The 23,670-nt window shown below is 45.3% G+C and overlaps 1 protein-coding gene across 1 annotated transcript in view; it reads right to left on the bottom strand.

Moving 5' to 3' along the window:
* SLC9A8 (solute carrier family 9 member A8) overlaps positions 1-23,670 on the bottom strand; it is a 431,266-nt gene that overhangs the window by 218,764 nt on the left and 188,832 nt on the right. The gene's annotated exons all lie outside the window — the stretch shown is intronic.

The following is a 23,670-nucleotide window of genomic DNA, read 5'->3' as shown; positions in this document are numbered from 1 at the left end:
TGCGCCCCAGTTGCCCAAACCACATTAATCCAGACTGCTCGAAAAAACAGGCAGAACAGGCAAATGCAGTAAGATTCTTTGTAACTCGCAGACCTTCACCTGGACACGCGAGCACAGCACAAACTACTACAGACAATACAGCCTGCCCCACAGCCACATCAAACCTGTTTGCTGTGTGTCCTTACAGCTACACAAGTGGGCTCAGGTCAGATATCGGGTTGACTACAAATACCCCTCACCTAAAGGAACTTGACTTCCTCCAGACTGCACTACCATCCCAAAGGCAGACCTAACCCATGCTTTCTCGACAGCTTTTCAGAATTCCACTCTGTCATAGCACTGCACAATCCACTTCTCCTTGCACTTCCTCTGCACAGGCGGGTAAAGGCATTGCTCAACCCCTTTTCCCTCATTCGCAGAAGCCCCTTCTCTCCCAGGTGTCCACCTACACATGTAAAACTCTCACCACCTCTTGTCGGAACTTGTCATCTAAAGCCAGTAGGTTATGACACTTAGGGCCATATGATTCAAGCAAATTCGCATTCGCAAAGGCCGAAATTCGCAGAATTACAGTGTTTGCGAATGCGAATTTGCTAAATGGTATGTATTAGAGAAAATCTGGTGCAAAACAAGGAATCGCAAAATTTGCGAGTCCTTATTTTGCAATTGCATTTAAGGAATCACAAATTTTGCGATTCCTTAAATGCAATGTATGAAGCAACAAAAATATCCAAATTGTCCTTAAGGAATCGCAAATTACCACCAACTTCAAGTTGGTTGTAAGTTGCGAATTCCTTGAAAAATGCAAATTTTTGTATTTTTCAAAGTGCCATGAGACGAACATATATGCCCTTAGGGCATGCATGTGCACCACATGTGCACCATGCTTATTTCCTTTGGACACCCCTGCACCCTTGAAATTATTCTCAATCTGCGATTCTCAAATTGCGAATCGCAAATTGAGAATAACTTCCCATTCATTCCTATGGACCTCCTGGCCCATAGAAATTAATGGGAAAGTATTCCTTAATTGCGATTCGCAATTTGCTAATCACAATTAAGGAATACTAAGAATTCGACAAAAAATTACAAATTTGTACATACATCCCAATTTGCGATTCTGTAATAGCGATTTCTAAAAAATCGCTATTTCAGAATCGCAAATCAGGTTGATGATACATATGGCCCTCTCTTCCTTAATCTTGCTCTATTGTCTTTTGCCCCAGAGCTTAGTTGGAGGATGTGAGGGACGTGAAGACTGGTCAACATCAACCTGTCTCACCCTCTTCTTGCCAACGGAAAAGTGCTAGCACTCTAGCAGTGAAGCAGGGGAGGAGATGTGACGCACATTTATACTACTTTCTCTTCACAGCTTCCCCGGCCCCCATCTGATGCTCCCTCCTGCCCCGCACCTCCCTCTTTTTGCTTTAAAAAAAAAAAGCAATGACACAGTCAATTCTGGAAGCGTCACAGTGCTTTTTTTTTTTACTCATGCGCTCCACACCCACCCTTCCTCCATTTCACCACCCCCAACTTCCAATAGTTCACCTAATTGCTTTGCCAATGCTTGCTTAAGTAGCTTCCAAATTGACAGTTTTAAATTAAAAGTTTTAATTCTACACAACATGAAGAACAATTTAGGAAATTGTGCAGCCTTAACATTAAAGGAACTAAACTGCAACGTGGCGATCAGAACTAGCACCTACCACGGCTGAATGGACACCGATGAGGGACTATTGCTCTGCCAGAGAAAGACTTGTGTATAAATCCAGTGGCTGCCTGGAGAAACATCAGAGAATATGCGGGCATGGGCGGACGCCTAAGAGGGCCTTACCGCATAGAGGAGAAGCGCAGGGGGTGTCATTCTGTGAACAATCCTTTCTGGACTTGGCGGGTCCAATAGCTAAGCAGCATTGATTTATCTTTATGTTGTTCCTTATGCATATGTATAAAAAAAACACTAAAATTTTTTTTTAAGTTAGACCAAGAAAAATTTGGAACTTGAGATTCATAATAATGGAAGCCCAAGGAGCCAGCAATCACTAAAATGTCCTATCAATGAGTCTTTCATCATTTTTAAAAGTACTTTTTCTTAAACATGGCAAGCTGTAAAGGCTTACCTAAGTGTCTATAAAAAAAAGTGATATCTTGAAAGGACATGAGCGGAAACATAAGTGTGTAATAATATACAAGAATCACTCAATCTTCATATATTTCCCCACCAGCAGGACTGTCTGTTAGTTTTCAGCTTAGGCAGAAGATAGTTAGGATCACTCTAAAACGGTATTTAAGATGAAGTGATAAATGTAAGTGTATCATGAAGGTGGTATCAATTGCATAGTGTTTTCATGAGGTGGGATTGAATGAGGAGTGTCTGCCTGTGTCCAGGGGATGTCACTGCCCAGAATCCATTGCTTTTCTGCTTGAACTTCTCTACCACCACTCATTCCAAACAGGGGCAATGAATTGGCCCGTGCCAACGGCCGTACCGTCATAGAAGAGGCTATGCCAGGTGTCCTGGTCATAGACCTAGGGATTTTCATCAGTCCAAGAGCTGGAAAAGTAAAGCAACAGTGACCACGTTGCAGAACACCACCAATTAAAAACAACAGCCTGTACTATCCATTACCAGCTTCTCGGAGAGAGATATACAAAAATTATTTAAAGCAATTTTGTTCAAACAATGGAATTAATAAATGTATCAACCACACTGAAGGGTGGAGAGGAACCTGAAGAGGCCTCTCTTCAGGATTTAATTGCCAACAAGAAGCACAGTCAAAACTTGCGAAAATCCTAGAATGAGAAATCAAATGGTCCTGAAATGAGGCTATAAAGAGTTTCTTTCTAAAGCAATAAGCTAAAACATATGTTCAGCAGACGGTTTGGTAGAAATAATTGCTAGTTTCTGCATATGCTTGAAAAACTAATCAGCTATTGCTTAGGACAGACACATCTTTAAAGTTTGCTACAAAACACTGACTTACTTGTGAACAACTCATCCAAATCAATGATCTTTTAACTCCATGGCCCAAATAGGAACTGGACACCCTCATCTTCGTAAGACTGCAAAATTCAGTAGCTTTAGATAATAGAAGGTAGGAGGGACAAAGATACAACCGTGCTTGTGAAGGGAACAGAGCTGAGGCATATAATCAAGTGTCAATATACAAAGTTCTTTGTGAAATTACTCTTCCGGCAACATTTTGGAAAATGTCAATAAACCTGTGTTTTTGGAACCATACAACTCCTTATCGACTACCATAGCAGCCCAATGCATTTTCCAGCACTATAACTTCCAAAGAGATCTGGGTACTGGGTATATAACCATTGAGCCACATAACTTGCCAGTGTTTTTCCTTCCAGAACTTGTGGAGGCAATCTCAGTCAGCACCAAAGGCAAAGCTCAAGAGTGCAACGCTGACATTCGAACCCGGTTTTAAAAAACATTTCATGTGGCAGAGAGAGAACGCATTACACCACTGAAGGAAAAAATCTATTATTCAACGCTTTTGCAAAAAGAAGGACACACATTATATTAAATGCAACCCTACCATCTCTTTAACTGATTCTATGATCAAAGTGGTGGATAGGATTTCAATTAAGACAATGCAGCACGGGCACAAGAGAGCAGGTTCATGCTGAGTATGGTTTTATGGAGGGGCTAAGAACCATTGAACAGTGCTTTAAAATTCAACTGCTCATCTGAAAATCTAAAATGGTAAGGACATTTTCATTGCATCAGATATTTATGGATTAGACTAAAAACCCGGAAGATCCTGAGGACTTCATACACACTGCATGGTCTTGCTCTGTACAGGAGGCGTTTTGGTCGGTGGTCTTACACACACACTTCTGTCTGTTATGGGTGGACCAGAGCCGAAGGTGGCTCTACCTAGAATTTTTTTAGACAATGTTCAACAGTGGGGAACAGCGATATTGCTCAGAACTGGAAAAAACAGACACCTCCTGATGCCCTTGTGTAGAAACAAGGCATAGAAAGTTGTTGAATTTTTGAAGTCCCAATTTACGAAGCCCACAGCTGTCCACAAAAACATTAAAAGATATAGAGCAGGTGGGTGGATTATTATCTAGATTTGGGATGGATGAACCAGATACACATTGTAGTCCCGCTTCCCTCCTTCCTTTTAACATGCACACGCTCTATCAAATATTAATCACTACTTACGCTTCATTCTACTTTAGCGGGAATTCCACAATATATATGTAATCTAGATTCAGGATGTGGTTTTCCCCTTATATCTTGTTTTGGTTTAATGAAACATCTTTAAAATCTCAATAAAGATATTTGTTCAAAATAAATAGGGATACACTCTGGCCTATTTTGGAAAAAGTCCATGGTTTTGGAACTGGTCATAGTGAAGTTCTGTAGATGTATGTGTTCATATTTGTTGCAAGCTAAAGGTATGGGCTGGGAGGAGAGAGTAAGGACGTTTTGTTTTAGTTAGGTTTTATTAGCCAATACTGCTCATAAGTGGTGTGTCCTAGAACCCCTCTTATTTATAATGTATACCAATCATCTGGACTGTGCTTTTTGTGAATGAGTTCAAGATACTTCTAAAATACATAGAAAGCATGCCTCAACTCTACCATGCGTAAAAGATGCAGTCCTAATGTCTACAACTGTCTGGCATAAACCAGCAAGAACTTTGAGGTCAGGACAACTGGCTCTGGTTAAGGTCCCCAGAATTAAAAGAGCTCGCTGGGGAGGCAGGAGCTTTTCTCTTGGGGCGGCTGAGGCCTGGAATAAACTTCCACTTGCGCTCAGACAGACCCAGAATCTGATGGCCTTTAGAAGAGGTCTAAAAACATGGCTCTTCACTCTGTAAGCACGCTCCGTCACACCAGTCTATCTTTCTAGCGCCAGGACACCTTCGGGTATTAGAGCGCTCTATAAATATGCAAAATAAATAAATAAATAAATACCCAGTACAACATGGACTTTTGCACAGTGGGTAAAAGCAGTGTTTAGTTTTGCTGCTAGACTAGGCAGGAAACATCAGGCATACATGTTAATCATTTAAAAATCAATGTGTTCCCAATCACATCTATAGTGAGGACATGTGGGACTACACTAATGTGTGTCAACCGTAATGAAAAAAACAGCCTGTAGACAACCAGGGCCGGACTGGCCATAGCGGGAACCGGGCAATCCCCCGGTGCGCCGCACGGGTGGGGGCCGGTTTTGGGCCCCTGGGGGCCGATTTTCGTACAGGGCCAAAATCGGCCGAAACCCGGCCCTGGGAAACTGCTCGGTGGCACCTCTAACCCCCCCCGCCCCCACGCACCCCCCGGGTGGGGAGGGGGGGGGGCCGGCCGAGCACTTTGCCAGGGCTGGTTGTGGTTCCCAGTCCGACCCTGTAGACAACTGCTAGGTCTTCCATATTCATCTCGATCTCTTTTTCTTGTCACAAAGATAAAGGAATGATCCATTTAGAAGATACCATTAACATTGCTACTCTATACTCTGGATTTCAGTGAGGTCAAACCCTGCTACTCACCTGTAGAATAAATCATAAGCATGGTTTGCAAGGTAGCCAAAGGATGGCCTTGTTATGATACATTAAATTGAGCAGTATAGAACTGGGCCACCAAGAGCTTCATGATTCTCCAAAGAATCATGAAGCTCTTGGAAAAGCAAGACAAATTATGTTTAGTGAGACTAGATTGAGGTATCAATGCAGCTACCAAAAGCACATTCATAATTTACATTCTTCTGGGGTCCACCTCTATCACGGAGCCATGTTTAATAATCTTGGTGCTGAACCCTTATGAACATTTTCTTTTGGCAGGATTCAGGTTGGGTAAATAAATGAAATGCTCTGGGTTCCAGAATGAAAAGTGTGTTAGGTGGAAGAGAATCCAGCACACTACCCTTGGAAAAGCCAACCAATCTAGGTGTGCGACCGCCCACACTGCTGAAAGTGAGGAATTTGGGAGTCATTTTAGACTCAGATGTTTCATTCTGGCCCCAGGTCAATGCTGTGGTCAACTACACTTCCCTTTGTCTCTCCTTTCTCCAGAAAAGTCTTCTACTCCTCCATCCAACAATCAGGTGGAGTTGACTGACACCCTGTTGATAGCCTAGCTAGACTACTGATCTATCATATACAATGGGCTTCATAGAAGCTAATAAACAGGAGGCAAAGGCTTCAAAACAATTCTGCCAGATTGTGCTCGACTCTAACCTGAAAATGAGCAACAGAAAAGGGCAGCCACTAAAGTACTATATTGGCTCTCCGTGAACACGAGCTTAACATCCAAAAATCTTTGCACCATTCACAAGGGCAAACAGATAAAATATTTGCAAAAATGAACACTGCACTACTCACACAATAGAACCTGGTGTTTACAATGGCGCACTTTGTTATGCAACAAATGTTCAAACAACTCAAGAATGGAAATAGGACCTTAAAAAATGGTCTCACCTAAGAAAACAAACTATCCTGTCTCACATACAACTGTTACACATACATCTGGTTATAGTGACGAACGATCATCAACAACATCCCCTGAAAATTATCAGACTAGGGCCCACCATTCAACAATTGGTCTATTTCCCCTGTATCCTAATGTACAAATTCTTAAATAAATAAATCATGAAGATGTGACCATCAAATGTTGCATAAATTAACTCCTAACACCAAGTGTAAAGCATTATGATAAGTCAAGCCCTCTGCTTTAAAAGGTTACAGATAGATGCCCTGCGGGTGCAAACATTAAATAACAAGTCTGTCTCAGATCCTCAATAAGCCTTTAGGCAAGCAGGAGAGCCCTGTTTATAGTCCACCTCTTCGAGGGCTTAGCCACCGGCATCTCCAAAGCCAGGCTGATTGGTACGTGGTCTGAGATTATACCAGACTAATGTTCCATCAATTTCACAAATTAGAGTAATATGTACACTAAAAAGTAGAAAGTAGATAGTGCCTATACTTTTTGCTGAAGCAATGTATAGTCCCTCTCTCTCCAAATATCAATTAAACCTAAATCAGTCATTATGTTCCTCAGCCTTGCCCTGACTTTATTCATACTTATATATGTAAGTCTATATTCAAACCACATTAAAGTCCCTCCTACTTTACAGGGGGGGAGAAGATTCAGTCAGATGCTGCTGTAATATGTTCAGATGGTGCGGACCGTCACAGTTGGGTCCATGATATCCAGCACAAACCCACTCAACATCTCCTATACCCAGGATGCTCATTAACCATCTTTCCGACTCATCAGTTTTGCAATAGACTACTCTGATCCCACTGTTCCACCTGATTACTACTGCTACCCTTCTTATGTTGCCCTTTTGGTTAGAGCAATAACATCCTGCACCTAGGGGCACTTTTTAGGTTTTGCCTGCACAGCAAGCGCTTGAGAAATCTGTTTTAAATAAGAACTTAAAAAGTACTTGCATCCTTACTTCTCTCTTTCTTGCATTCTCATTGGATAATGTACATGCCACCTACCTTTCCTCCATTTTTATTGGTTGTAGCATATTTTCCTGCACTTACCAATGCTTCTCTTATCAGTTTCCCAACGCAAAATACTATTAACATCTGTTTTGGTCATACTATATTTTCGTAACGTTTTGCCTTTTACTCTTGCAGCATATTTATAGAACAATTTATCACCCGGAGAGATTAAGTGGTATGCACAGAATCACAGGATGTTGATCGGCGCCGCCAAGACTCGAATCGGGATCCCCAGCTCTCGAGTCAGCAGCTCTACCCGTTTCACCACATCCTCTCCATTCCCGTGACATCTATCAGGTAGCTCTTTCTTGTTCCGGAAGATGACTGATGTAAACAGCTCTTTATATATGACATAGGCAAAACCGATGAGTTAACAATGCTTGATAAAAGACTGCTTACACTCCCTTGTATCTAAGAGGGTTTCCTTTAATATAATCACCTGCACCTTGTCCCTTTCAGGAACACCTGTACCAACCGTTGTTCTTTCCTGACCCATAGCCCGTTAACATTCCATGTGACCAGTTCTTTTAGGGCACTGTGGATCTATATGCTTTGATCTGGCTTTAGGCCCTGTCTGTCAAACGCTGTCATCTTCCGGGAATACACAACTAAAATTGAGGACTTTTTGTTTCTTTCCCTGATGCTCCCAACCAAAGTGTACAAATCCCCTCTCCCCCACCACTACTAGAGGAAGCCTCCCAACTACTCCTGGGATTATCCTCCTGCCTTTAGGTGAGAACCTATGGGCCTACTTAAGTCAAAAGACCAATAAAAATCCAGCGCCCTGAATAATTCAGCTGCTACCCCAACTGGCACGGTTACATTGCCCCACAAATCCCATCTCCATCCGGACCATCGGCTCTTGGAGGCTCCTGATTGCTTAATCTTCTTGATCAGCTCATCAGCTCCTCCACTAAGATTAGGCATTTAATTTGGTCACATGGCTTTTAACATGGCCGGGAATTTGAAATAGACTGAGGCTCCGAGAGCCCATAACCCCTCCATTTTACCACCCAGATCTCGCTGACTTTGTGCTGTTATTCTCCCAACTTATCAGATGAGGTACGTAAAATTCTTGTATTCTTGTATGACAGTGATTTGACGTTTAGGGCAACTGAGAGATTTGCTCATTTAACGTATTCATCTAGAAATTCACCAAAATCTTCCTTGGCATTTTGTAGTTAGGGTTTCCTAAAGGGGTCTCTGGATATCCTCTGAATGTCAATCTCCAGAATAGGTTCTAGCCTATCTTTGAAAAATAAACTTCCCTCAAGATTTTTTTTAGAACAAATGCTTTAATGTCAGATCTTTCCATCTCCTCTGGAACATTGAAGATTCTAACATTGACTTTCCTTGAATGAATCTTTAACCTCATGAAGTCATCTCTCAGCTGCTCTATTAAGGCTTTGATCCCCTGCAAGTCCTCGGTGAACCTCTAGGTTTACTTGTGCCATTCTTCCTCTAAGATGCCACTAAGCTGAGATAATACAGTTTGTCTCCTAGTGCATGGCAAACCTCATGAATCTCCTTATAGTTGTGTTTCGATAGCTGAAATCTCTGCATATGTCTGACTTGAAGGACATAGGAAAGTGGGGCTTTCGGTCTTCGGAGGCCCTGTAACCTTCACAATTCCCAGGGAGGTCCTCTCAGATGGCTGCCTATATGGTTTCAAATGGGGGTGCAAGCTACAACTCACCGTTTCTAGGGTGGAGGCTCAGACAAGACTTGGTATATGTTTTGATAGTCTGACAAGCATCAAGGAGGGGTCTTAAGGAGACAAACCAGCTGTCTCTCCAATTGGCCTCACCCTCTCTCCTAGCAGTTGTACCTGATATAAAGTGAGCTAGTCAAACCCTATGAAGAGTGGAAAGATGATTTTGTTTCAATTATGCATCATTGAAACAAAATAATCTTTCTACTCTTCATAGGGTTTATCATATTGCCTGGCTAAGATCTCCCAGGTAACTTTAAGCTGTAAAAGAGGTGTGGTACAATCGGATCAGATGATAAACACTTGTGGATTGTTCCAGGTTAGAACTCTACTGGAGTAAAGTCAGTGGGTATCTGAAGGAAATCTTAGGCCTTCGCAAAGTCAAGGTAAGCCATTCCTTGATATTTTTTGGGACAGACACGGCACAGAATAACTTGACTTAGCACCCTCAATTACAACATTGTTTCGTTAATCTACTGTATATAAGCAACATGTTTTATGGGGACTGTGCATTGCACAAAAAAAGAAAAGAGATGTGAATAAGATGTCCCTCCGAAAAATTACATGATAAAAGAATGGACACTTCAGGAACGATGATATGAATAAAGTTTGTTGAACAACAGTTGAAGATAACTGTAATACTACATTTGAGAGAGAATGAGATTTGAATACTGTACCACCCTATACTGTTGAGGGGTTTGTGAAAACTTGCCTAGATATTAATAATTCTAATAAGGAGAATAGAAACCAATGTAATTTTTAATATCTTTTACATCATGGAAACCATTACAAGATGGCCAACATTAATGTGTGCATGGTCGCTGAATGGTAAAAGGGAATGTCTACTGGTAAATATCTGTAAAACGTTACCATTCTACAACAGTATATCCCCATAAAACCTGCGAAAAGAACAATGCATGGCCTTATAAGTGTTTTTAAATATACAATTGAAGTGGGTTAGTTGTAACGATCGAGATCGTTAATAATATAAACCCTCCGAACCCACTAGACAAATTAGATAGAGGTGAGAATAAATGTATCTTTTTCAAACAGTACGAATATGGATTTAAAAAAAGTTCATCAAGTACGTTCTCCTTTTTTAATATTAGGGAACACATTATAAGATGGCGGCTATGGCTTGATGCTAGCTCACATGACCAGTCACATGAGATGCCAGTTGGAAAGCACTTGTAAACGCTACAGTTCCAAGCACCGGGTTAGAGAAGGACGAGACAACGCATGAGTTGGTGGTGCGGGCGGTGAGAATTGTTTGATGATAAGAGGCCACACGAAGTAGGTGGGGAGTTGATGTAAGATAGAGGAGGGAGGCTGGCATCAAATATAACGCGCGATAAAAGTAGTATCTTATCAGGTCGATCTTGAGACATTTGAGGATATGTGGTCGAATGAAGTTAAATTTTTTTTTAAAAAGAAGAAGGAAATTAAAGAGTGTGTGTATTAATACTTGTATATTTTCACACACAGGAATCAAATACTTAGATCAGCCCTGAAAGGGAGGAATTGACAGTAGGATCCCTCTACATCATTGTGAGCTGGTACGACTGACCCTGGCTCCGTGATGGTAATAGAATGTCCTTAAGTGATGTATATGTACCCGTATGCCATCTTCCTGGAAAGGGGGTGGAGGGACTAAAAGTATATGGAGGTAACCTGGGCATTGTTGTCTCTTTTGTCATTTGACAGTTCTTTTAACAAGAATACAAGTGTCTAATATTAGCGACAATTCAACCCTGCCCTGACGAAATTGCCAATAAGATTTAATGGCGATGAAACATGTCGGCTGAAAAGAAGTGGTTTGCATGTATGCAACCGGTTTTAAATACCTGAGTAAGGACACGAGAGAAGAGTAAAGTTGGTAATCGGTGTCGCTTACTTCAGTTTTTTATCTTTCTGGGTCTTGTTTTGTTTGATAGTTGCATAAAAACACATAAGGGTGTGTGTTTCTTTGAAAAACATTTTTTGTTTTTTTTGGCACACTTATATGGTATAGCAAAATGGTTGCCGATGATGACAAAAGTGAGCATAGCTGGAGAGTACCAATCAGCAAGCTCTACTGGTGGTGCGCACATGAGCTACTATTTTGCTTTTTTCAAATTTTTTGATACAAACACATATATGGGTATGTTGTTGGGTATATATACCAGTGTGCCCTTTGTAAATATTGATGGGGTATAGCTGTCATTTGACAAAGAGACGTTTTTATAAAAAGGCAAATAAAGTGGAATTACACTACCTTGTAAAGATTAAGGAGTGTTTAAAAAGTGAAGGAAAGAATTCCATATTCCAAAAAAGAGATTTGACAAGTCTGAGGGAACAGGTATATTGTATGTATTGATTAGCACCAAAGGAACCTGCTGTTCTTCTTGATCCTACTTGCCAGAAGGGAAATATGTAGGAAAAGGATATCCTCTGCTCCGCCATCTGTTTTAAACTGGATAAAGTCAGCAAGGCAGGTGAGCCAACTAGACTTAGAGAGCAAAAATATAAGCGTCAAAAGGTTTTCGTTGTCCTTTGTGATCTGGCAAGAAAATCATATAAGTCCAATGATTACACTATTGCTGAGTTTAGGCCGGGCCGCATTGTGTATTAGCAGTCACCACTCCAGGAGGAGTGCCTTGTCCCTAGGCTGGGTAACCAGGGTTGGGCATTGACCAACTGTGGAATGAGGACAGTAAAAAAAAAAACATGGAACACTTTATTAATCTCATAATGAAGCAGTGATTTACTACATAATAAATACGTGTATATTTGTATTTAATATTTTTTCAATACCATTCTTAAATTGTTGAAGACAAAATTAACAAATTGCTTCACTACTGTATTAACTTTAGAGAAACTGATTAAATGTAAAAAATGTCATGCCACGGCAAGCACTGGCAATGCTAATAGTTCTGGCTTATCATTTACACGGGGCCACACCATACAGTCTGGTATGTGCCGGGGACCTCATCGAAGCTATAATATTCCCAAGGAGACAGAGTAGGGTGTGGGATTATGGTGATGGGGAAAAATAGCAGACGTTTTCCAAAGATTTCTGGAAAATGATTTCTTACAAATCTTTTTAGTACATTTAACATTCTGTTATCTGTAGGTTATAAGACCAACAATAGATACAGAATATATTGTTCATTTTAACTGCCTGTCCTCGAGGAGAATAACATCCTGGACCGTCCAAGTCCGGGATCAGCAGCAACTACAGCACCGAAACTGCCCTCATCGCCGCCACAGATGACATCAGGGCCCTGCTCGACAACAGTGAAACTGCGGCCCTCATCCTCCTGGAACTATCAGCCGCATTCAACAGAGTCTGTCACCGCACCCTACGCACTCTCCTCCACGATGCAGGAATCGGAGGCAAAGCACTGGACTGGGCCACCTCCTTCCTCTCCGGCAGAACGCAGTGGTCCGCCTCCCCCTTCCGATCCGAAGCCACCAAGATCATCTGCGGCGTACCCCCAAGGATCCTCCCTCAGCCCGGCGTTGTTCAACATCTACATGGCCCAGCTCGCCCACGTCGCCAGACTGCACAACCTCAACATCATCTCTTACGCCAATGACACCCAACTGATCCTCTCGCTCACTAAGGACCCTCTCACCACCAAAACCAACCTCCGCGAAGGAATGAAAGCTGTCGCCGAACGGATGAAGAACAGCAGCCTAAAGCTGAACTCAGACACGACGGAGGTCCACATCCTCGGATCCACCCCCTCTGCCTGGGACAACTCCTGGTGGCCTACAGCCCTGGGAGCAGCACCAACTCCCACCGACCACACACGCAACCTGGGATTTATCCTCGATTCAACATTCTCCATGACCAAGAAAATCAACACCATCTCTTCCTCCTGTTTCAACACCCTTCGCATGCTCCGAAAGATCAACAGGTGGATCCCCACCGACACTAGAAGAACGGTCACCCAGGCCCTCGTCAGCAGCAGACTGGACTAGGGAAACCTCCTCTATGCGGGAGCTCCGGCCAACTGCTGAAACGACTGCAATGCATACAGAACGCCTCTGCACGCTTGATCCTTGACATCCCTCGCCACAGCCACAGCCACATCACACCCCACCTGAGAGACCTGCACTGGCTACCCGTCAACAAGAGGATCACCTTCAAGCTCCTCACCCACGCACACAACGCACTCCACAACACTGGACCAGCATACCTCAACAAACGACTCACCTTCTACACCCCGAACCGCCAGCTACGTTCCGTCGACCTCGCCCTCGCCATCGTCCCCCGCATCCGGAGAGCAGCCACCGGTGGCAGATCATTCTCCTACCTCACCGACAAGTCCTGGAACACCCTCCCCATCCTCCTACGGCTACTCAATACCTGGCTGCTCGAGCAGTAGCAGCAACTGCACCCCCCCCAGCGCCACTGACCCTGCCCAACTGTACTCATGATCACAGTTTCCTTACCCTTTTGTATGCACCTCTGCTGTCCAGCCAGAGATACCTTGGAGCAGGGATGCCCTTCTGAAAGTAAATGTGTTTAAACAAACAGTATCCCAACAGGTATCATTCATTTAGAGACAGTTACAAAGATATGTACAAACATTATCATTGACAGACAAAAGAGACTCAATATATCAGTTTTTATGTGCCGGTGGCATCAAAGTTACACAAACAAATTAGAATGGACAGTACTATCAGCACTGAAAGTTAAAATTACACAACCCAAGTTGTACTTGGTGCAAACATGGTGCAAGTGATGTGCACGACAGCGAGGCAAGTGACAAACGTGCTCAGCGTGAACGGCGCAAACGATACAGGTGTACAATATTTACAGTGATACAGTGTGACTAGATCCTAAATAGGAACATATTGTCTGTAGTACCGCAATTAATTTAGGCGGCAAGGACCAGGAAGGCTGGGGACGTCCCCAGCCTTCCTGACTGACCCGGAAGATGCCCTTTATGCAGCCAGAGACTCAACCCCAGGCCACCGCGATCTTCGACATTGTCCTTGCCGTCTAAATTAATTGCGGGACTACAGACGCCCTACAAGTCACAGCCTCTCTCCAGGTTCCGAACGAGTTGACATCCCGGAACACCCCGTCACAGCTGACAGCACTGCTCCATTCTACAACCCTGTCCTGAGGATGATCCAAACTTGATTGGATCGAAACGTCGTCGACTCCGAGGAGAATTCAAAAGGCGCCACCTACATTGTGACCACCCTTGAACATCTTAAACAATATGTTGAGTCTCTTTTGTCTGTCAATGATAATGTTTGTACATATCTTTGTAACTGTCTAAATGAATGATACCTGTTGGGATACTGTTTGTTTAAACACATATTCTTACCCCAATCCCAACGTGGTTGATGGGTCATACTACTGTTCTTTTCCATAACTTCTGAAAGTAAAGGCTGAACTATCTGTTGAAACAAAGCTCAAAGCCAGAAAAACATGCCTTTGCAACATCGTGTTTATAGTTTTACTGATTCTTGCCTTTGTTTCCAGAGTCATTTCAACTTGCTGTATGAGCAGAGCAGCCTTGCTTGTAAATCAAGGTGAACTAACTTTATAAGCAAAGCCCAGACTCACAAAATGATGCTGCTTGGCTAGCAGAATTAACCCAAAACCGTCCTCATGCAGCTTTGTCTGCTGCAACCAGGGCTCCCAGAGGAAGCTCTGCAGGCTGCAAGGAAAGGTCCACCGGGTTGCAAGTGGCCCGCGGCCCGTAGTTTCAGTACCACTAGTTTAGGCACTGAATTTGTCATCATACATTCACTGTCACCCATCCTTGCATTCAGGCACCCAACTGACTCATTCTAGAATTCACCGCCTTACACAACCATAATAAAACACATGCACAAACTCAACAATATATGAACGAAGGACACATGCTTACAGTATCAAATATAATTATTTACAGCAGGGTGCAAGGTGCAGGTGTATTGCAATATTATTGCACATAGTGTATTGTTGTTTTAATGTTCTAGAACTGCTGCCACAATGGTAGCCTCTTTTAGTAGCAGTGGTCGCATGGGATGCGATGTATTGCAAATTAAATGAATGGCTAGGAAGTGGCCAGCTGGCACTGTCTGGGAAGCTGTAGTATGCTCTAAAAATGTAAATAAAAGGAGAATAAAAAGAATTAAAGAGGAGCTAAAATGGAAATAAAAAAGACTGGTGCATCAGCGCTGGAACTGAAGCGCACTAATTTTCAGGTAAACATACACATGATCAGACAAATGTTGTCACTCAAGAGTAAGAAAGACAATGGCTGTAGTTGGTTGGCCCTTTGCCAAGTGGTGTCATTGATGAAAGCTTAGAGTAAAAGGGCCTTATACCATCCAATGGCCTGAGAGAGCTAACCTAAAGACCCTATAAAAAATATATATGAACCCACTTTTTAATGGTTTTTAGGTCTCGCCTGTCGATGCGCATGCGCATCGAGCTTGCGAGACTATGGGGGCTTAACCACTCTTTAACTAACTTGCAAGGAATCGTGGCGATTCCTTGCAGTGCCCGTGACTTTTAAGCTCAATGCGCATGCGCATTGAGCTTAAAAGGGCGTGCACATCTCACAGCCTCCCCCAGCTCCGCCCCCTCCTCCCCTGCCCGCCGTGTCGCATTTCTCCTCCCCCACCCCTTCTCTCTCGTCCAGCCGTCGTGTTTATTTATTGTTTTACCCGCTCCGCCCCCTCCCCTGCCCGCCGTGTCGCATTTCTCCTTCCCCCTCCCCTTCTCTCTCTTCCCTCCGTCTTGTTTATTTATTTTTTACCCGCTCCGCCCCCTCCCCTGCCCGCCGTGTCGCATTTCTCCTCAACCCTCCCCTTCTCTCTCTTTCCTCCGTCTTGGTTTTTTTTTTTCCCCGCTCCGCCCCCTCCCCTGCCCGCCGTGTCGCATCGTCATGGCAGTTTTGAAAGTAGGGGCAGAAGAGCGCCACATATCAAAAGTCTGCGGCTTCGTCCAAGCATGGTATTTTTCCCTTTTCATAAACCTGTTTTCATTAGGCTGCCTAATGCTTACTTTTGGGATAGATCCTTTGTGTCCTTGTTCGAGGGACTTACAGTTGGATCTTACAAATATTTCTGCCATGCATGACATTATCTGTTTGAGAAAATCGCCGAAGCGCCCTCGAGCCAGGCACACCAATGGCCTGGAGAGCGTTCACCCTCGTAGTGCACACAGCCAGCGACAGAGAAAGGCCTCACTCCGTGGCTAACGTAGCAGACACACATGCACGCCGCCCCCTCCCCTGCCCGCCGTGTCGCATTTCTCCTCAACCCTCCCCTTCTCTCTCTTCCCTCCGTTTATTTTTTAGTTTATTTTTCCCGCTCCGCCCCCTGTTGGTGATTGCCTGCTGTGTTGTAGTCTTCTACTGATGACATCATGGGCCTATTTTTATTTGTTTTTGCATTAAAATGTTGGTTTTGTTTTCACTCATGCTCACGCTCTACCCTGGTCCTTTCGTTCTGCCCTTTCTATTCCCTTCTCAGCAGCACCGAATGGCTGCCTTCGGAATCACTTGAAAGCCTCCTCCCAGTACACCATTACTTCAAACTGCTATCCAGACTTTAAACATAGCTGCTCAGGTGCTGGCAAAATCAATCACGTCACTGGCTGAACATTGGTGAATGATTGTCCTTGCCAATGCTGGTTTACCCTCCCTCTTTTCTGCCTCCTTTCCTGGTCCCTTTCCCTTCCTGTATCCTATCCTCATTCTCTCTTCTACTACTCGTTCCTTCTTTCTTGCCTCTATCTTGCTATCAAAAGCCTTTTTCATTGCTGTCTCTTGCCTTTTATATTTTTCTTTTGTCCCATTCCCTCCTCTTTTGCCTAGCATCTTTGGTCTGAACTATTTTTAGGTCTCGTGTAGTGAATGCAGCGCAGCTGCTTCGCTAAGCGAGACTATTGCTGTGGCTTAGTAATCTCCCTGTGCCACCCTCGATGCCACTCCCACAACACTGCTTGTTGCTCTTTAATGCTCGATCCAGGCTCATTTGCACGGTTACTTTAAGAGGCTAAATGGGAGCGTCGAGCTGCGTTAACCTGTGCCTCTCTGTGCTGCCTTCTCTGTAAATCTGTTGAAACACTGAGCGGTGGAATGCGTACATTTCTCTTCCATGTGGCAACACGATTATGTGATGAAACTAGTTTTAAGTGCATGGGCGCTGCGCTTTGTTTCATCCCGGCACCCGCCTTCAAGTTAGGAAAAAAAACTATTCCGAGTGGGGGCTCCAGGTCACGGACCTTATTCAGTGTGAATACTTTAGCTGCACTTTATTTTCAGCTTAATATGACATTTTGGTCCGTATGTGCGGCTTAACTACCTACATGTTTTTTAATCACATTGACCTTTAACATTTCTCCCGTTTGGTGCCGTCCCTCTTAACACCAAAATCAACACTCCTCCCACCCCCATGTCCGGGTTAAGTGGAGTGCCCTTCGTCATCGGCCGCTCGGGCTCAACCTCTCCCGGATCACCTCTATAGCCGCAGGGGCCACGGTGATCAGCCCACCTCTCCTCCTCCCCTGCAGCAGCTGATCTACCACTGCAGTTCACACTGCTCTGCAGGTAAAGCCCTTTAATGCCTTTGTGCATTTAGAGGGGACTCATTGGTTATGCAGCATTTTCCATAGTTGAGAAAACCAGCCTGAATGCTGTCCTTTTGACCACCAAAAACCCACCCAATCACAACGATTTAAGGAAGCTGTTAAAAACGTTGTTTGCGCTTTGAAGGTGCTCCCCAGCATGTTCAAGAACTATGGAATTCATAAAAATTATAATCTTTTCCTTTGCAATTCTGTGCAGCAAATCGGAACATAAAAGTCCTCTACCCCATTTTGGGAGCCAGCTGAAAACCATTAAAAGTGCAGGAGCTTCCGTAACTTGGCAGTCTGCTACGCCTTCTGCGGTTGTTTGCTGTGCGCTGTTCTACTGGGATGTCCTAAACCTTATTATTAAAACAAGAAGGATCACTTCTCACATTTGATTGGTTATTGAACTTCACATTACTCCTTCAGTACAGCTGTTGGATAGATTTTTAGGTCTCACCTATCCCATTCCACAACCCCCTCACAACCCTTTCACCCTCACACCCCCTAACTCACCCACCTCACCCTCACACACCCTCACTCACACTCACCCTCACACCCCCTCACCCTTACACACCCCCTCACCCTTACACACCCCCTCACCCTTACACACCCCCTCACCCTTACACACCCCCTCACCCTCACACACACCCTCACCCTCACACACACCCTCACCCTCACACACACCCTCACCCTCACACATCCTCACCCTCACACACCTTCACTCACCCTCATCCTCAACCCTGCACCCTCACACCCCCTCTCACACACCCTCATCCTGAAACACCCTCACACTCTCTCACACCCACACTCACACTCACCCTCACACCCTCACCTTCACCCTTGCACCCCTTCACTCTCACACACACACACACACCCTCACTCACCCTCACACCCTCACACACACTCTCACAACCCCTCACCCTTACACACCCCTCACCCTTACACACCCCCTCACCCTTACACACCCCCTCACCCTCACACACACCCTCACCCTCACACACCCCCTCACACACACCCTCACCCTCACACATCCTCACCCTCACACACCCTCACTCACCCTCATCCTCAACCCCGCACCCTCACACCCCCTCTCACACACACTCACACACCCTCACACCCCTTCACCCTCACACACTCACACACCCTCACTCACCCTCACCCTCACACCCCCTCACCCCCCTCTCCCCCCTCACTCACACTCACCCCCTCACTCACCCTCACACCCCCTCACTCACCGTCAAACCCCTTCACTCCCTCACCCTCACACCCCCTCAACCACAGCATCACTCAGCGCAACCACAGCATCACTCAGCGCAACCACAGCATCACTCAGCGCAACCACAGCATCACTCAGCGCAACCACAGCATCACTCAGCGCAACCACAGTATCACTCCGCACCACCACAGCATCACTGGTTCAAATATGTTCTTTCAATGTTTCAAGCTGTTTTAAAGCTTTCAAACTTTATTACAAATCACAAAAAAGATGTTAATATTTCACTTCTGTTCTTGGATTTTCGTCACAATAAAAAAACACTAAACATAATCTTCACAAAAATTATTTACAAAAGTTTAAGCTATTGACATTACAAATTAAATAAATTATTTAAGTATTAATTATTTAAAAAAATTAAAAGCCATTGTTATTTGTAATATCAATACATCTAAGTCACGTAAATACAAAACATGTTGCATTACAAATGCTACAGGTGTCACATTTGCGAAAGTTATAACTATTGGTATAGTAAATGACAAAGCTATTAATTTAGCTATTTTAAAAAACAACACATAAATAAAAAAAATGTCATTTATAAGACCAATAGCTCAAACTTTCCTAATGCGAGACCTATTGCATTTCCAATGCTTGTTATTACTAGATCCTGGTAACCAGCTAAGCAAGTCAGGTCGTTTTTATTGGGAATCTAGCTTGAATTATTACAGAGCAAACCATCTACCCATAGTAATTGTCAAAGGTGTAAATCCGCACCAAAAGCTTTGCCTTCAACAGTAATATGCGGATTTCGTGTAACAAAATAGATACCTTCCAGTTTTAACAGGGTGTGACAACAATTCTATGTCAGGACAGAGGGTGAGTATTATGCTTTATCTTTCTCCACTTTATTGAATAGCAGCCCCTTTTCTTGACCAAACAAAACGACATTTTGCATGGAACACTAGGAATGATAAAAACAAATGATGTCCAACAGCCCCACAATCCAGCAGGCATCCAATCAGAGGCTAGTATCCCCAAAACAGCCCTTTGCCTCTGTCACCGAAGCCTCCTTCTACGCTGCTCGCAGCCCAGATAAGTGTTTCTCATCTTCTCACTCTGCATTATATGTGCTGTTTGCCTAATTTTGTACAAGTGCACATGTTTTTGCAGTGTCACAGGAACCCTTTGCGCTCTTATGCGACCATAGTATACATTCTGGCATTAGCAGAGTGCAGTGGGATCCTCCCCTCACTGGGAGCGCCGTTTTTCTATGGCCCACTACAGGCGATTTTGGAATTCCAGTCCCGGAGGGTCTGTAATTCCACACCTTTTGCCTCAGACTCTACCAGCCCCTGGAGAGGGACGCCCATATGGAAGGTCTGTACAGGCTTGCAAGTCTGAGCGAGTTGGTAACTGATGCCCAGAAGGATCAGTACTGAGTGCCTCTATTAGATGCCCCACTGGGATCTGCACTGCGGGACACACTCCCAGTTGGCTTCCACACCCCATATTTAAAAAAAGAGCCAGGGAGATGGTGTCCCTTGGGCTTGGACCTCCTATGAAAGTGAGCCTTTGCTCAGTATTGACTGACTGGACCCCAGCACACCAATTTGCTAGCGATGCGCAGGTAGGCACTGTATATACCGCCCGCTTAAGCTTCCACTAAGCGGCTATCCCACTACTAGTACTAGCTGCCATATAGATTAGCACTTTGCACAGAAACCAGAGTGCTCCAGATAGCGCGGTGCTTCTTTAAAAATAAACTAGCGGAAACTCTGCTACCACTGCCCCTCTTTGTTATGCCCCATTTGTAAACACTGCCAAGGATCAAGAGGGTGACGCTCTTTATGAAGAGGATCCTTTAGCTGCACTCCCACGGGACGATGAATTTTATGATGCAGTAGACGCATCCATTTACTGTGCCGCTGAAGAAGCCATGGCTCCCATGCAACTGCACTTGTCACAGCAGAGTGTGTGCGAATGTGCAAAATTGGCTCAAGCTCAAGGTGCTGTAGGCCCCACCCCCATTCCAGTCCAAACCAATAATGGGGATCCCCTACTGGCCAAACACCCCCGGGAGGAAGGGGTCAATCAATCAATCAGGGCAGGGGTTTGTTAAAGCACGACTACTAACCCGTAAGGGTCTCAAGGCGCTAGGGATGTAGGTGGGTGCAGGTTCCATTCCATCAAGGAGGGGGTTTGTCGAAGAGCCAGGTTTTGAGGTTTCTTGCTAAGATGGGGAGCGAGCGGAAGGTCGTTCTGGGCTCTGCCCTCGGGGAAGGAGAAGGAGCAGCCTCCCGATCTGCTCTTTCTGGTGTGGGGGAGCACGGCATAGGAGAGCTGGGCTGATAATAGGGTCCTTTGGGGTGCATGGAATTTGAGTCGGCGGTTCAGGTATGCTGGTTCGGTGCCGTGGAGGGCCTTGTGTGCGTGAGTGAGTATCTTGAAGGGGATTCTCGCCTCAATGGGGAGCCAGTGGAGTGTGCGCAGGTGCTGGGAGATGTGTCAGTATTTTGGCAGGTTGAGGACCAGTATTGCGGCGTGTTCAGGAATGTCTGTAGCTTGCGGGTGAGGTTTTTGTTTATTCCGGCGTAGTGTGCGTTGCCGTAGTCGAGTCTGCTGGTGACCAGGGCGTGAGTGAAGGTCTTTCGGTGTTTGAGGAGGATCCATTTGAAGGTCTTATGAAGGAGGCGGAAGGTGTGGAAGCAGGAAGACAAGACAGAGTTGATCTGGCGGTCCATTTTGAGCTCGGAGTCCAGGATGGTTCCCAGTTTCCTTGCGTGGTCCGTGGGGCTTGGCGGGTTTCCAAGGGCGGGGGCCACCAGGTGTTGCTTCAGGTGTCGGGCTTTGGGTCCATGATGAGTACTTCTGTTTTATTGGTGTTTAGTTGTTGGCAGCTGCTTTTCATCCATTTGGCGACGGCTTCCATGCCTTCTTGAAAGTTGTGTCTGGCGGTGTTGGGCTCATTGGATAGGGAGAGGATGAGTTGGGTGTCGTCTGCGTATGACACAATGCTGAGTCCGTAGGTTCTGACGATGGGGCGAGTGGAGCCATGTAGACGTTGAAGAGCGTTGGGCTGAGGGAGGAGCCCTGGGGGACTCCGCAGGTGGTGGGTGTAGGGTCCGAGAGGAAAGGGTGGAGTCTGACCCTCTGCGTTCTGCCAGAAAGGAAGGAGCGGATGCAGTCGAGGGCCTTGTCCTGGATTCCTGCGTCGTAGAGTCTGTGTAATAGGGTGCAGTGAGAGACTGTATTGAAAGCCGCTGAGAGGTCGAGGAGGACGAGGGCTACTGTTTCTCCTTTGGCTAGTAGGGTGCGGATGTCTTCTGTTGCGGCACGGAGGGCGGTTTCCGTACTGTGTTTTCTTCTGAACCCGGATTTGGAGGAGGATGTTGTGTTCTTCAATGAATGCGGCGAATTGGCTGATGATGGCTCTCTCGATGACTTTGGCTGGGAAGGGAGCAGGGAGATGGGTCTGTAGTTTTTGAGGTTGGTGGGGTCCGGTGTGGGTTTCTTTAGGAGGGGGTTGACCTCTGTGTGTTTCCAGTCGTTGTGGAACGAGGCGGTCGCCAGGGAGCAGTTGATGGTGTGGCACAGCATGAGTGCGATGATGTCGGCGGCTCTGTTGAAGATGTGGTGTGGGCAGGGGTCCGTGGGGGCCCGAGTAGATTGACTTCATTGTCTTCAGTGTGTCTTCGGTGGTGAGGGCTGTCCAGTTGTCAATCGCTGGTTTCCAGGTGTCTGGGTTGGTTGATGAGGGTTCAGTGTGTTGGTTGTGAGGGTCCTGTGTGTTTGTTGGATCACAACACCTTTGCGCACCTCAGAGAAGCAATCTTGAACCAGGCCCCACCGGCCCCTGTGCCTGGGGAGTCCACAAGAGAATTAGTAAACCCAACATCTTTCACGCCCCTGGACGATGATGTCCACAGGGACACGGACGTGGAACCTGGCCCGTCACACCCTTGGTGCCCTTTCCCTGCAACCCCGGCCACAGAGTCCCCACCCTCAAGATGAAGGGTCAGACATGTCATATCCCAAAGAACTAATAGACCCCCGTTCCGCCCAATGGACACCCTCTTCTAAAGTGCCAAATTATATGGCAGGGCAGATCAGAACCCTGCTGGTGAAAGATGCCCGCAATTGGCTTAAAGCTTAAGGCCCCCGGCAATCCTTTGAGGGCAAAGTAGACTAACACCTGAGCTAGACCATATAATGCCCACTTTTTTGGAAACGTTTATTAAAGACCCTAATAAGGGCATTGACAGGTCCTGGAGGGTGTGCCAGCACAACTCCTGGATGCCCTTGGCCCGCTCACCAGGATCCTGGACATGACAGAAGATGCCAAGGTTTTGGGGGACCATATATCCCTGCATGCTCTTCTGGGTAGCCGTAACAGGCATTGGCCTTGATGGACAATGCCATTGTGATCTATCCACAGAGAGGAGGAGCTCTTTTTTTTATCAAAATGGATCTAAGTTAGGGGACCTAGCAGACTCAGAGACAGGGGCAGTGGCTTAGAGAAAGGCCTTTTTGGTGCACCATTTATTAAGGAGCCGGGGAAATTTGTCAGTACCTTCACTGCCCACTTCACTAAGACCCAATCCTCCATCAAGATGGTCTTTTCCTTTGGGGTTTTCCATGGGGCCAACTGAGGCAGAGGCTGCTCGGCTGACGGCCCCTACTCCGAAAATGCTCC

The sequence above is a fragment of the Lissotriton vulgaris genome, chromosome 7, assembly GCF_964263255.1.
Source record: "Lissotriton vulgaris chromosome 7, aLisVul1.2, whole genome shotgun sequence".
NCBI classification, from domain to species: Eukaryota; Metazoa; Chordata; class Amphibia; order Caudata; family Salamandridae; genus Lissotriton; species Lissotriton vulgaris.
Note: the sequence above shows the minus strand (reverse complement) of the source record. Positions and strands in the feature narration are given on the sequence as shown.